Genomic DNA, 15,455 nt, shown 5'->3' with positions numbered 1-15,455 from the left:
ATAATATCCACGTCCCAAAGTTTTTCACCATCTAGATTCACTCCATTTCTAGAAAGTCGGCCGCCATTTTTAGATCATAGAAGTAGGCAAACAAAATAGCAGTTGGCTGACCGCAGCCGAGCTCAATCGCTCGCGGCCGCTATCCGATACAAAAACTATCGATACTTGCAATATAGTCGTAATGCAAACAAAGCCGCAGGTTGCAAATGAATGGTCCAAGATTTACAACGTTTGTAAAAGCAACTTTGTCGGCATCATTTTTGATGAAAGCATCCATCACTGATTGATCGGGCAACTAATATTTACTACTCATAGAGACAATTCGTGAAACCCAAAACACGTTAAAATAATTAAGGCCCATTTACATGGTGCGAGTTTCGTTACATTACGGTATTTGATTGGTGTGATAAGTTGTATATACCTGAAGAGTACGCATTACGAGATGTCCGTATAACCAAAATCGCATAAGTATACGAGTTCGCGCACCGTGTAAATAGGCATTTACATTACATTGATCTGTCACCGAGTTCTTATGGCTATACTTCTTATGTTCATTATCTTCTTTATTTGTCTAAAATCCTACATTTTTTGACTTAAAAAAATATAGACTTATCTCTATTTGAAAATGTAGTCAATACTTTTTAAAATGCAGCGATAGTTGAAGATAGTTTTGGCGCGTTGATTCAGAATACGTTACTACTGATGCTGATAGTGAAGCTTTGCCGAGGATCCCATTTGTGCAAGATCATCCCCATGTATTAACTTAAAAGTTAATCCTAATTTCAATATATTCTCACCTACTTCATGTTAACACCAGCCCCTCTAGCATAACTTGCCTTGTCGCGCACGAGTCCACACTTGAAGTCGCACTCGATGTATGGACTCGCGCGACAAGGCAAGTTGTGCTGAAAGGTCAGAAACGCTAATCTCTTCCTTCTCGCTCCAGCCACCCGTCACAGCCACTGGTTCCGACCCCGTTATCATCGATGTTTCCTCAATGTATTTATTTCCACCGACTAATATTAGTGGTCCGATCATATTGACCCGTTATCCGCTTTTTCTCATCATGGGGCTATCAAGACGACAAAAGGAAAAGAAAAAAATATCGCGATGACGGATGGTATGAAAAGTCGCGGGGCTATTTGCAATTCTTACAACTAGAGCCCATGTAAAGTTTCGAGTACTTAACATTTTTATCAATTATTGTCATTTTGGCTAGAGTTGCTGTCAAGGTGGCAAAAAAATTAGAATATACATAAATTTACATAGATACCAACTTGACTGCAATGAACTACATTAACGTACAGGGGGTAAATTCAAATAGTTGAAATTGCCCGCCACCAGTCGATACTTCATTTTTTTTATGACATTTAATTTCAACAACTAACGTATATGAATTCATTCATAATTTCCATATTTCTAAATGCATTTTCACAGAATGTGAGATCTACTTTTAATGATTGTCTCTCTACTGTGAACTATGTATATTGTATTATTATATCAGTAATAACAAAAATTATGACATTCGCGCTACGGTAGCTTCTGGCGCCGTTTTAACAATCATCGTAAATTTTCTTCCGTGCAAGCCTTAAACACAAATAGCATGAACTTTATTAATACAGTATAATTATATCCCCTCTGACCGAACGAAAGCAGATCGCAATAAATAGCAAAAGTTAATTAAAACAATCGATTTAAAACTATAAAGAAACATGAAAATAAAGGTTAAACACACTCGCGTTTATCACTCGCGCGATAAACATCTCGATGTCGAAAACGAGAACCGATCAATTAAAATCGATATCCGTAATCGATTTCGATTATAAATGGGCGATGATTGCAGTTCACTCGATTCGGGTTTTGTATCGATACATATTTTAAAGTTCGCAATTGTCTCGAATGTCGATTGCTTTCACCCGGTTTTAAAAATGGAGTTGTCTTTTGTGTATACGATAAATAATCGGCTTATTGCATCATAATGTCTCAATCGATACTAATAATACTAATATAATATTATAAATGCGGAAGTGTGCCTGTCTGTGTGTCTGTGTTACCTCTTCTAGCTTGAATCTCTGAACAAAGTTAGTTGAAATCTGGTAGGTATAGAGATGGTAAGAGTTCCGAGGAAGGGCATTGAGTAGTTTATTATTATTTAAGGGAATAAAAAAGAAAGGGCGGAAGTTTGTATAAGAAATGAATAACAAGCAAATAAGATAAAATAAATAACAGACGAAGTCGCGAGCTACAGTTAGTTTCGAAATAAAAGGAGAAATTTCAATTTACAGGCGTTTTACTGTTTCCGTGTAGAAAGATAATTTTACTCAGTGTTATAAGGTGTTACAAGAATTTACGATTTGCTTTAAAATCGTAATAACCTTAAGTTAAACCTACGCGAACTATGGGGGGTTAATATAAATTTAATTGGCAGTAAATATACATGGTCATGTTTCCGCACATAATACGCAGCTTTCAAGAATTTATTAAATTAACTTACTTTATTTATAACTTATTTAATGTAAAAAAACTAACGTAGGCTGCGTCAGGGACACAGCCGCGATGGATAACGTGCAACGTTGTGTGGACCATCGCTATTGAGGAGGGCATAGTTAGTAACTAAAATAGCGAAGGCCGAAGGCCGAGCTCCGCGTAGGGCCGAAGGCCCGGAGCGTCTCCGAGAGGCTCCCAAGCACGCGAGGCCGCAGGCCGAGTTCCGGACAAGACAGTGCTTCCACGCAGAACAATAATAAGTGTCTAAAAAGCGAAGCGGCGGGCCAAAGGGCGTCGCTGAAAAGTGTGTTGATCTCCTTTTGACTGACGATGACGATGATTAATGTCGTTTTTAAGTACCTAATTTAAACACAACAATATTGTTCTTGCACTTCCGCTTTGTCTCCGCATCAAACAGTGCCGTGGAGCGTGGCGCCGGAAGTGGGACAATACGCCATTGTGGACCGGAAATACGTCGCTCTAGGCCCATAAACACTAGTTCCATCCATTGGCTTTCATTCGACATATAGGTAGGTAGGTCTCTTGTTTTAGGTTCGGAATCAGCATTTAGGAACAGAAATGTGTCGCAAACGGTCTCCTTTTCTTGTCCTTTTATTACCGTAATCCTATGTCCGTATACGTACTACCAGCCGCAAAATTGCATGGCGAATTATCAATGAATCCATACTAATATTATAAATGGGAAAGTGTGTGTGTCTGTTTGTTTGTCTTTCACGGCAAAACGGACCGACGAATTGACGTGATTTTTAGGGTTCCGTAGCCAAAATGGCAAAAACGGAACCCTTATAGTTTCGTCATGTCCGTCTGTCCGTCTGTCCGTCTGTCCGTCTGTCCGTCTGTCACAGCCGATTTACTCGGAAACTATAAGTACTACAGTGATGAAATTTGATGGGAATATGTGTTGTATGAACCGCTACAAAATTATGACACTAAATAGTAAAAAAAAAGAATTGGGGGTGGGGCCCCCATACATGTAACTGAGGGATGAAAATTTTTTTTCGATGTACATACCCGTGTGGGGTATCAATGGAAAGGTCTTTTAAAATGATATAAAGTTTTCTAAAAAACATTTTTCTTAAAGTGAACGGTTTTTGAGATATCAGCTCTCAAAGTCGTAAAAAGTATGTCCCCCCCCCTCTATTTTTATAACTACGGGGTATAAAATTCTAAAAAAAATAGAGGTGATGCATGCTAATTAACTCTTTCAACGATTTTTGGTTTGATCAAAGTATCTCTTATAGTTTTTGAGATAGGTTGATTTAACTGTAATTTTGGTTAAGTTATTGGTTTATTATATTTGCTGCTACGGAACCCTTTGTGCGCGAGCCCGACTCGCACTTGGCCGGTTTTTTAAGTTGAAATAGTTGAAAGGATGGAGAGTGACATAGGCTACTTTTTGTCTCTTTCTAACACGAGCGAAGCCGCGGGCAAACTCATAACATAACATACAAAACAGAGCAATCTCTTACCCCCTTATTCATAAACGTACGCCAAAGTTATCAAGCCGATCAAGTTCGCTTGTCCCTTTCTATCGCTCCAATCCAATACGTCGGAAAGGGACAAACTAACTTAATCGGCTTGATAACTTGAACGTTTAAACTTTATCGGCTTGATAACTTTAGTGAACGTTTATGAATAAGGGGGCTAGCCTGTAAGTGTCAGTTTCGCTTTCCTTGTGCGCTTGCGACACGATTCGGCCATAAATACGGTTCCATGAGTGATCAAGCGAGACGCTCTCGATACATATGCGAACGCCATTGTGAAAGGTAGCGTTAAGAAATATATATAAAGAATTTATTATTGTAATGGGAGATTTCCGGTTTCATATTTTGATAAATAAATAAATAAAATTTGTTTAGTATCATGCAGAAACGTCATATTTTTAATTTAAAGGAAATATGGAAAAATTCTCACCTCCGGCAGAACTCGAACCTGCGACCTCTGGCCTTGCCGGGGTCATTACGCTTCCAACTGCGCCACGGAGGCCTAGACGCTATTTTTTTTTATCATGCAGAAACGTCTACGAGTTTAAATATTAAATACTACACAATTTTAAACTAGAGAGAAAAATGGAAGAATTCACACCTCTGACAGGATTCGAACCTGCTATTCTGTGCACTGCTACTACTGAGAGTTCCGAGATTCTACATAAGACACAGACTACAAACAAATCACAAAAAGGCAATAGGCTACTTGCCTCCTAGTCAAATCAGCTTCTTTTTAAGAACTGTCAAAACGAATTTGAACCACTTGCTAATATGGAATTTATATGAAATAGAATTGAGTGACGTCACAGTCAACTCTACCTGACATATTAAATAGAAATTGGATTTAAAAATAACTTCTGTCCATGTTTTTCTTATAATTATTTGATGCTTTATTTCGTGCAAGGTATAAAATATTTTATTTTAACTACAGTCAAGTTCCTTATTGGTCAGCAGGTGCAGAAAGGAATTACTTATCTCCCGTGATGTATTTATATGCCTACCTTTTTTGTGAGAGCTACAATGTTGCCCAGGTTCATTAGGTTCTACATAGTATCGATGCTTGGCTAGTGTCGGCCCGACCCGGCTATCGATGGGTTGTCATTTAGAGCATGAACAACTAAGTGATACGCTACAAGCGTTTCTATTGTAATGAGGAGGCACACTCAAAGGTTATGACAGATGGCGCCACCCTATTAGTCCATACGTGAGAGCGAGAAGATGATATGTTTTTTCTTTCTCTCACATACGAATGACAGTGACATGCCTGACACTTACACAGGTGCCGCGACCGTAAAACTCCCCAACTCTAATCTAACCCTCTTATTCATAAGTATGATCCGACGTATTAGTGTCGTAGAAAGGGACAAACGAACTTTATCGGCTTGATACTTTATTGAACGTTTATGAATAAAAGCTCGGCCACACATTGTAACGTAGTACATTTTCTTGGTCGTAATTAATATTTTTGTTATAAATCAAAAATCGAAATTTGCGCGTTTTGAGAGCGTAGGCGGAGCGTTAGCGGAGCGCAATGATAGCGGTGCGCCGGACGAACGCTAGCGTTGCGCCCAGCGGACGCTGGCGGGAACTAACGAGCGCGGATTGCGAGCAGAACGCTTGTCCGGCGCACCGCTATCATAGCGCTCCGCTAACGCTACGCTATCAAAACGCTTAATGTGTGGCGGAGGCTAAAGAGGGTAATACTACAACTATATGGTCCAGAAGTTCGAAAATAATTTAAGTTTAATTACTAATGCACAATGATCGTCAGAAAATATTCTCGCTGTCTCCTATAGCTTGGGCTACCAGCCACCTCCGGTTGGAGGCGTCGCCGGCCCTGATTTACAGCTGGCCGTAATTGAGCCAGGACGAGTTGACTGGACTACACACAACTGGAAGTGGGATGACGAATCTATCGAGTTCCGGAATAGTATGCTTACCATCAACACAGTAGATATTGAAAAGCACGGTTCTACATACATACAATCAAGCCTGTATCCCATAAAGGGGTAGGCAGAGCACATGAAACTACTCAAGTTTCTGTGCCACTCTTGGCAAGTAAGGGGTTGAAAGAAAACGAAACTGTGACATTGCAGTGACAGGTTGCCAGCCCCTCGCCTACGCCACAATTTAACCCATATCTCACAGTCGACTTCCACGACACCCACGGGAAGAAAAGGGGTGGTGAAATTCTGAGACCGTCATCACACGGAAGCACGGTTCTACACGCGTTTATCGGGCGAGCGCTTTGTGGCCGAAGTTTTGTATAAATTGGAAGCACACTTTTTTACTGTTCTGGGTCAATAATCATTATAATCACCTTTTTAAATATTGTCTGCTATAAATGTTACACCTTGTCATCATCCTCATCCTCCTTGCGTTATCCCAGCATTTGCCACGGCTCATGGGAGCCGTATTACACCCTGAATGTGTCGTTAAGATTGTCAAACCGGACAACTCTATCGGAGGTAACCCAAAAACCGCCTTGTCGGAAGGTGGTCGTTTGTCATGAGAACGGGACCTTAGGGCCGGCACACTTATCTAAGCCGATTAGACGATCAGCTGATAGCCCTGACCCTTAATGTAGGGCTGCCTCTTTGTCTTTTATTAAAATGCTAAAAGCGACTTCTTGTCTGATAAATTAAGCCATTTGATGGCCTTGTCGCTTAGGGTGATCAAGTCTTCTGGGGCCCATTTCTCGAAGCCACTAGTTACAATTTAGGGGCGTTCGAACCCCGGCTCGTACATACCAATGAGTCCTTAGGAATTTATTTGAGAAATGTCATTTGATATTTGACAGTCGCTTTTCGATGTAGGAAAACATCGTCAGGAAACCGGACTAATTCCAATAAGGTTTACTTTACCCTTCGGGTTGAAAGGTCAGATGGCGGTCGCTTTCGTAAAAACTAGTGCCTACGCCAAATCTTGGGATTTGATAGAAATGATCGCGTCAGTCGGACTGTATGGGACAGCCAATTTTTTTTCATGATTTCTTGCACCAACGAAGTAAGTAAGTAAGTACAATAGGCCAGCCACATTTTGCAAAGTGTTGCACCACCCACCCCCACCCACTGTATGACAAGGTATAAGAAACCATCACATATTTATGCCGGTGACTGTAATGCGCTGAGTATAAAATTGCCAGCCCTACCTTAATCCCCGTGTCCCACGTCAGTGTTACAGTTCTAGGCTTGTCCAATTATACTTCGCTTACGATTTGATTAGCAGTAGCTTGTCACGGGCCCCTGCCTGCTAAACGGCCACATCTCAAAATTTTTGATTTTTGAGATTTTAGCAGCTTCTGTTTAGGATCATTCAAATTACGACCTTAATTCGGAAAATATAAAAAAAGCATATGGCCACACCTTTACAAAAATTGACTTCTTCCCTGCAAAACAGCCACAAATCCAAATACCCCCTTATAAGTTTTGAGAAACTTTTTATGCTATGTCCTCATATTATATAGGAAAATGTGACACATATTGACACACATGTCATCATGTAACACTAGATTGTAGCAGTATTTGGAGGAACAAACCAATCCCAAACATGATTAACCCAATTAGAGCTATTTTCTGACGCACAAATATGTCAGAACGTTGACGCGATTTCTCGAAAAACAGTTTTTTTGAGATGTGGCCTTTTAGCAGTAGCTTGTCAGTTCAACATGGTCCCGATTTGGTAGCTTGTAAACGTGATACAGCTAGGAAAGGTGAAGTTACTAATGTCACTGACTTCATAAGAAGCCGATTACACAGAAAGAGACAAATATCAGTACAATTATTGACGTTAAACTTTCGTGAGACATATATCGCGATTAGCAAAATGTTTTAAGTCCTATGGAGATTCATTATCAAGCACGAAGTTTAGCCGCCGCGAGAACTTCCTGCTCCATATGACTTGGAACATGTCGCTAATCGCGATATACCATACATAATTAGTCTAGAGCCAATCTGACCAAAACTCGTCTCCCTCACGATTTTCGTAGATATTTCTTCTAAATACCTAAAACAGGTACCTATGGATGTGTTCCTCATTGTCTCCAGATTACGAATTGACTTGTTTTAGTTTAAGGAGGGGGGACAGGCTGAGAAAGAAAAAAAGGGGAAGGGGGAAGATGGCAGCCGACCATCATTGACATTTATTCAGATCTCGAGTTCTATCTGTAAAACGTCCGGCCGTCCTTTTCGCACTATAATTTATGTATGTGCGATAGATAGGGACAAAGTTTATGGCACTAGTGTGCTACACTTGCTGGACTTCCTTGGACTTATTTTATACAGAATCATGTCCGACAATGTTAATTTCATTTCGTCACGTTATACTCGTTTTATTAAAATCTAGTAAACACATTTAACATCCAGCGATAACAGTATCTGTCTTGGGTGGTCCCTAAAAGCATGTGTAACGATGGGTGAGGCTAAGATGGGATTACTGACGTCAATCAGGCAGGCAAGCATGGTCACGTGATAAACGATGAAACGTGCGGCCGTTCTTTACGCATTATTTGTAAATGCGATAGAGAGTTAGAGACGCACCGATGTGATAGAGTTTAGGGAAACTAGTGACACACCTCGGACACTGGCGATCAAATATATTGAAAGAGGCGCATTCCTAGCACACAGTCTTAGCTCGTGTAGGTGAACGCGTACTATGCTTGTATGAGTGAAATATGACAGGTCGACTGTTCGTGTTTTTGGCAGGCGGTAACTGTGAGTTAACCGAGAGGGGGTGGGCGGCACTTTCAGCGGGGAGCGGGAGTGACCATACTGTACGATAGTACTCTTTATTATACTGTGCTAGTGTGCTACGCCCGCAGGGCGCATAGACAATCGTAACCAAAGTAACTAAACACAATTGTTACTATCGCGATAATATGGAAGAGTTGTAGAGACAACGTTTCGATAGCGAAAGAAGAATACAAAGATAGTTTTGGTGCACACACATGTTATATAACATTTATAACAGCGAAGTGTAGATAGAATAAATTTCATTCTTCATTTTATATCCACTTCTATTTAAAGATCAGAATCGAATCGCGTCTTTGTCATATGTAAATGAGAGGATATACCAATAATAAAGTACTTACCTTAATATCATTCCAGTAAAGCCATCATCTAACATTTCTTAAACATTGTTTATTAGTTCGCAATGTTTGTAACTTTGTAACATCTGTTTTTGCAATATTCATCTTTTACTTGGTTTAAAGCTCGGCCACACATGCGCGTTTTGAGAGCATAAGCGGAGCGCAATGATAGCGGTGCGCCGGACGCACGCTGGCGTTGCGCCCAGCGGACGCCGGCGGGAACTAACGAGGGCGGATTGCGAGCGCTAACGCTACGCTATCAAAACGCTTTATGTGCGGCGGAGGCTAGTTAAATGATATGAACAGTGACCTGTTTCATACAGAGACAATTTGTCGCCCGACATACACTTCGCCGTTTATTGCCTGTTCAACAAAGAAATGTGACGCTGAGTAACAATGTTACTTATCAACTCAGAAATAAGCACAGAATTGCTAGCGACAATAGGCTACTTGCCTCCTAGTCAAATCAGCTTCTTTTTAAAAAATGTCAAAACGAATTTCAACGACTTGCTAATACGGAATTAATATGAAATCGAATTGAGTGACGTCACTGTCAATTCAGTTACTTTATATATTTCTACTACACTTATTAAATAGAAATTCGATTTAAAAATAACTTCTGTCCATGTTTTTCTAATAACTATCTGATGCTTTATTTCGTGCATCGTATAAAATATTTTATTTTAAGCACAGTCAAGTTCCTCTTTGTCAATGTCACTGTGGTGAAACAGACAAGGTCTAGCATATTATTTGATGATTTTCAGTTTATTCCGTCTTTTCATATTACAAATATATTTATTTCTTTACTGTTACATGAAGGTAAATATACTGAACAACAAGAAATAGAAATGGGGTTTATTGTGCCCAAGGACACGTACAAAAAGCAAAACGTAAATTTAAAAAATGCTATATAACATGTCAATAAAGTCATTAAAATGTCTGCGCCAGAACCTTGTCCATGATTTCATGTTTCAGCTCATAAAATCAGGATCAACATTGACTTATATATTACTTTGTAAAGATAGGGCTTATAGGCAATAAGCACAGTGCATCAGTCCGACCAACCGGCGTAGCCGAATGACAATCGTTCGCTAGACGCCGATAGAAACGCAGTCTGGCTCTGTCGTGCCAATACGGAAGAGCGACAGAGATAGCTACGATAATGATTTTTATCGCGAGCGTTTATGCATTTGGCTACGTACGGATACTCTGTCACAGATATGCATAACAGCGCTTTCACATTATCCAATCCGATATAGGATGTAGAAATGATGTCAATCGCCAAAATCAAAGATCGCGTATAATATATAGAATATCGTTCCTAATCGTACATCCGATATCGGATCAGATAATGTGAAAATGCACTAACAATCAATCGCTCGCGTGATGCTAACTCATCGACCGCGTTTTAGCATCCACCAAGGTACACCAAACCATGCTCAGTGGAATTATATGAACGGGGCCTATCTTTACTATTGAAATCTTTGGATAATATATAACTTAGTTCACCCGAAAACCAGGTCCAGGCTGTTTTTAAAACGAAATTACTTTATCAGATGAAATTTATAGCCGTAATAACTTTTAATTGCCTGAGATGGGAATCTAGTTTCGTTTATTTGGTTTTTAAATGGTTTAAGTTTTTCTGTGCTTGGATTAAAAATGTTTAATGAAAATTGATGCTTGATTCAACATTTTGAACATGGATTTAAATTGCAAAAGCAATCATTACAAGCTTTTATTTAACTTGAAATGTAAGTATGTTTGTATTTTCGGGTGAAATCTTGCGACTCAATTTTGAAGCAGATATCTAGCTAAAATTTTGCACGCGTATGTAAATCACACGACAATGCAATATTATGGTATCATGAAGTTGATCTGATGATGGACTAGAAAGGTGGCCATAGGAACTGTAATGAAAATTGAAATGTCGTGTCGTATCCCTATCGAGTAAGGGGTTTCTATAAACGTCTCGGAGCAAGAAAACAGTCAGCGATGAAAGCTTGTGCCAAAAATGGAATTTTTACGAAAAAGTTTATGAACAGTCTGTTTTTTTTGCAATCTAATAAGAGGCATACTTATTTGACCTCTAAAGAGTTAAGGTATGTTATTTCCATATCTCGGGACTATGGGGTCCCGGACCTCTAGGAGGGGTACGTGGGGCAGATAGAAGCCAACAGCGCAGAGGCCCTTTCGAACAATTTAATCTAAATTGACCTGTGATGACGTAAGGTATGTTATATTCATCATTATCCTCCTTGCGTTATTCCGGCATTTGCCACTGCTCATGGGAGCCTGGGGTCCGCTTTGACAACTAATCCCAAGATTTGGCGTAGGTTATAGTTTTTATGAAATCGACTAAGGTAAGGTGTGTTATAATATTATTTTTATATCATTTGTGTATTTGCCACACTACTATTTATAAATACAGTTGTGTCTAATTTTAATCAACGTACAAATTTAATCATGGCTGCAAGCAAATAAAACACACGATTAGGCCCTCATAAATATGCAAATCTGCAATACGTAGTCATAGAGTCGGTAACCTAACGTAGAGCAGGCATCTAACATAGTCATTTGGTCCTCTAGCCAAGGGCAAAATTGTTGACTCTCCGTAACGTAGAGTTTTATGTCGATTTTCCTTTTTTTTTAGATACTTTTTTATTCAGAACCATGAACTTCTTCAATCTCAATTTTTATTTTCCACTGAGCTGGGTTCGGTTTCTCATATATACAGTCAACCAATTGGAACCCTAGGCCACTGTAGAACGATGTTATAGTGACGTTATAAATCAGATTGTAAGAAATCTCTTACTGCTTGTCATTTTGACATGGTTGTAGAGTGGCCTAGGGTTCCAATTGGTTGACTGTATAAGTAACTTGTTAGGTCGAAACTAAGTAGATAGTAAAAAAGATTGAAGCTATGAAAAATTTTGAAAATTTCGGTGTCCTATTCGAATCGAAAGAGCTTATGACTATACTTCACTGGCTCAGCGACCCAAAAGGGATTCTGGCCTTCGACATAAGAGACCGCCACTCTGTCCTATTCGAAGCCACATCATGTCAGTTGGGCACACTAAATTTGGACAGATCTTTTAGGGATTCCTTGTACAGTCAAGTGCAAAAATATGTATCAAAAAAAATCGTCTCATAAATATGGTACTACGCTCTTATTACACCGCCCGGACTAAGATTTTTGAGTAAGATGTATACACCTATATTTTTACACTTGACTGTACCAGCGATATCTTATAAAAAGTTTATGACTAAAATTAAGGTAAATGACAACAAATTGGAAATTGGTCCAGTTACTCCTCTCTAACTCTCCATCGCCTTTCGTATTGGTGCGACAATGCTAGTTGCGTATCTTTTGGCCACGTAGCGTCAACGGTTGTCCTCTTGGCTAGGGCCTGGTCTCAATGGCCGCCCGGCAGTAACAGTGGCTGTAATAAATAGTGATTTGCGTCGGCGTCTGATCTGAAAAGCGTCGAGGAAACGGCATAAGGCGGTCCTGGGGCGCCTGCGCATGTTGTACAAGTCATGAGCGGGAGCGGAAATGGGAAATGAACGACAACTGACAGTTCTGACAGAGAAATGTTATCACATCACGTTTATGATATTTGGGTTGAAAAAAGACCTTATGCTTTCATCCTTCAGCAGTTCTTTGCAATTCTAACCCGATTTTCGCTTGTTTGTCTGTTAATCTAATTAGCTCCATTTGCGCCAACCACTTAACTCAGGGTTAGTGGGCTGCCATCTGTCATAAATAAAATAACAAAATAAAAAAACAAAAAGCCATCTGTCATATTCCATGTTTGTTGGTGCATGTGGCACTTAAAGTACATAAGTACGAGTTAAATACATATTTGAAATTCTATTAAAACTATGCATGGTGTACCTGCACTGTCACATACCTACAGTAGATTATTTCTATCGTGATTGTGTATGCCCTTCATTTCTAGCAAAAAAGTAAATAACTTTCAAGAAGACAAAACCACAATGTGTTATTTAACTGCAAGCAGGACAGAACAAGCAGAAGCAGGGAAGCAGAAGGTTTACAATCAAGGCGAGAAATTGGACAATTGGGCGTCAGTACTTCGACGTTTTCGCAATAATAATATTAAACGTTGTATTATAGAATAGAATAGAAAACATTTATTTAACGCCACAACAAAGTACAAATAAAACAGAAGTCATGCAAACAAAATACATTAGACGCTAAAATAGGACCCCCACTCAGCATAATGCCGCGGACATCCGCAGCGCTGGTTTTCTGCGGGGACCTGACTTACACTAGGTTAAATGGCGGCACTTACGCCAAAAACACACAATGGATACAAATATTGTTTTTTTAAATGATCAAAATTATTATTATACATATATTATAAGGAAAAACAACAGACAATAGACATTATTGTATATTAGAAATGACGCCACCGCTTATGACTTAACCCACTCCCCAGCAATCATTAGAGCTAGCGGCAACTCGCGACATGTACGCAGCCTGTTTTGTATGTAAATGCCCCGTTCTGGGTTAATCTTCGCGGAAAAAACATGGCATTACGGCATACCAAGCCGCGGTAATGACAATGTTTGACTTTCTGCTTCCTCCGGCCGTGATGGAAATCTCAATCTGATTTGCGGGTGAAGTAAAGGACTGCAGTCTTACCTTAGACTATGTTTATGTGATACCACTGCCTTATACCTGAGGAGTTTCTTAAAATGGTTTTTTAACTGTAGTTCGTGTTTTATAAAAGTTTCTTAACCTCTAGTTTGTGTAATATAAGGATTCTGAAATTCTTTTTGGAATTTTTGGTCTTTTCTGCATTTAATAAATAAAATATAGATTTATTCGTGTGGTGACGGGCTATAAATTTCACCATCCCCTTTCTCCCGTATAGGTGTCCTAGAAATCGACTCTAGGATTTGGGTTCAATTGTGATGTTGGCGTTAGTGCGTTTTCACATTATCCGATCCGATATCGGATGTCGGACCGATATCCCATACATTACAGGCGCCATCTTGAATTTTTCACATTGAAATCCGATAACGGATCGGATAATGTGAAACGGCCTTAGACTATAAACACCTGTCACTGAGATATTACTGTTTCGATTTCTTTCAGTCTTCTAAGAGTGGCCCTGAAGCTGCACAAGTCTCATGTGCTCTTTCTACCCCCTTTTGAAGTACAGACATGAATGTATATATGTAAAATATTGAGGACAATTTCTAGATAGATTTTCTATAAAAACCAAATACTGTATTTACCTACATATTTTTTAACATATCACAGAATTTGTTATATGAAATAGATAAAGTGCTTACATGTCAAATTTTCAAATGCAAGCTATCGTAAGTAATTATAAATTCTTCTGATAGGAGCATTTGATTTTCATTGAAAATGTGTAAAAATGTAAATAAAGTGCTTAAAAAATTCTAGATAAGCAGATTTAGATACTTGGCTTGGCGTGGGCGACGGTCGCGCGATGGTCGCGCGACGGCAATGCGACGCATGTGAAATCAAACCTTATCGATATGGAAGTATGAGACGCGACGGCGACCGTCGCCCACGCAAGACACGGCGTTACTCTTATAGTAAATCACATCCTTAGTAAACCCACGATTATTGCTAAGTAACCACCACATATGCGAAAGGTTAAACTCTTTCGGTGAACTTTAAAATGTGCCCGTTACCGAGTAATCGTGGCTCCCGTGTAAAGGGCTAAGCGAATGTGGTGTAAGAGAAAAATACATCTCTGTAGAAACTAATAGTTATGTGAGCATTTCTTTTTTTTTGCCAATAAAAAAATTTTGATTGTTTTAGGGAATTTTAGGTCAATTCGGCTGCCCTATGCAGAAATCAAGTATCTGCTTTTTGCCAAATTTTACAGTAGAGCGAAAAAACGATTTTGTTTTATTTTTCCTGATTATATGCTTATTAATTAATTGATAGCCTTTTAAACAGACGAACTTTATTATACTAGATATCATTAATAGTGTACTATAATTTTTTCTTCAAAATGATTAGCACAATCATTTTAAAATACAAAAACAGCTTTCTGCGTAGAATGCGATAAGAAAATTTTAAAGCTTTTCTACAAGAAAGCAAGTATCTTGAACTGTTTTCATTTAGCTTTGGTAGGCTTCTTATTTTTAACTGTATCTAAAACAAAAACTACAGAACGGATTTTCATGCGGTTTTCACCAATAAATAAAATGATTCTGCGGAAAGGTTTTGGTATATAATTTGTTGAGATCTTGTTTGAATTGATTGAAATATCTCAATTTTTGCTAATCAAGTCGGACAAAATTCTGCTGGCTGAGAGCTTTAATCGAAAACGCTGCCCAAACTGTTTGAGCTGTATCAAAACAATGTA

At 39.1% G+C, this 15,455-nt stretch overlaps 1 protein-coding gene across 1 annotated transcript in view; it reads right to left on the bottom strand.

Annotated features, from left to right (window-relative positions):
• The window catches only part of LOC125227885 (protein outspread), a 489,387-nt gene that overhangs the window by 106,235 nt on the left and 367,697 nt on the right, over window positions 1-15,455 (bottom strand).

The sequence above is a fragment of the Leguminivora glycinivorella genome, chromosome 7 (assembly GCF_023078275.1).
Source record: "Leguminivora glycinivorella isolate SPB_JAAS2020 chromosome 7, LegGlyc_1.1, whole genome shotgun sequence".
Classification (NCBI taxonomy): domain Eukaryota; kingdom Metazoa; phylum Arthropoda; class Insecta; order Lepidoptera; family Tortricidae; genus Leguminivora; species Leguminivora glycinivorella.
This window is presented reverse-complemented; position numbering and strand designations above follow the sequence as displayed.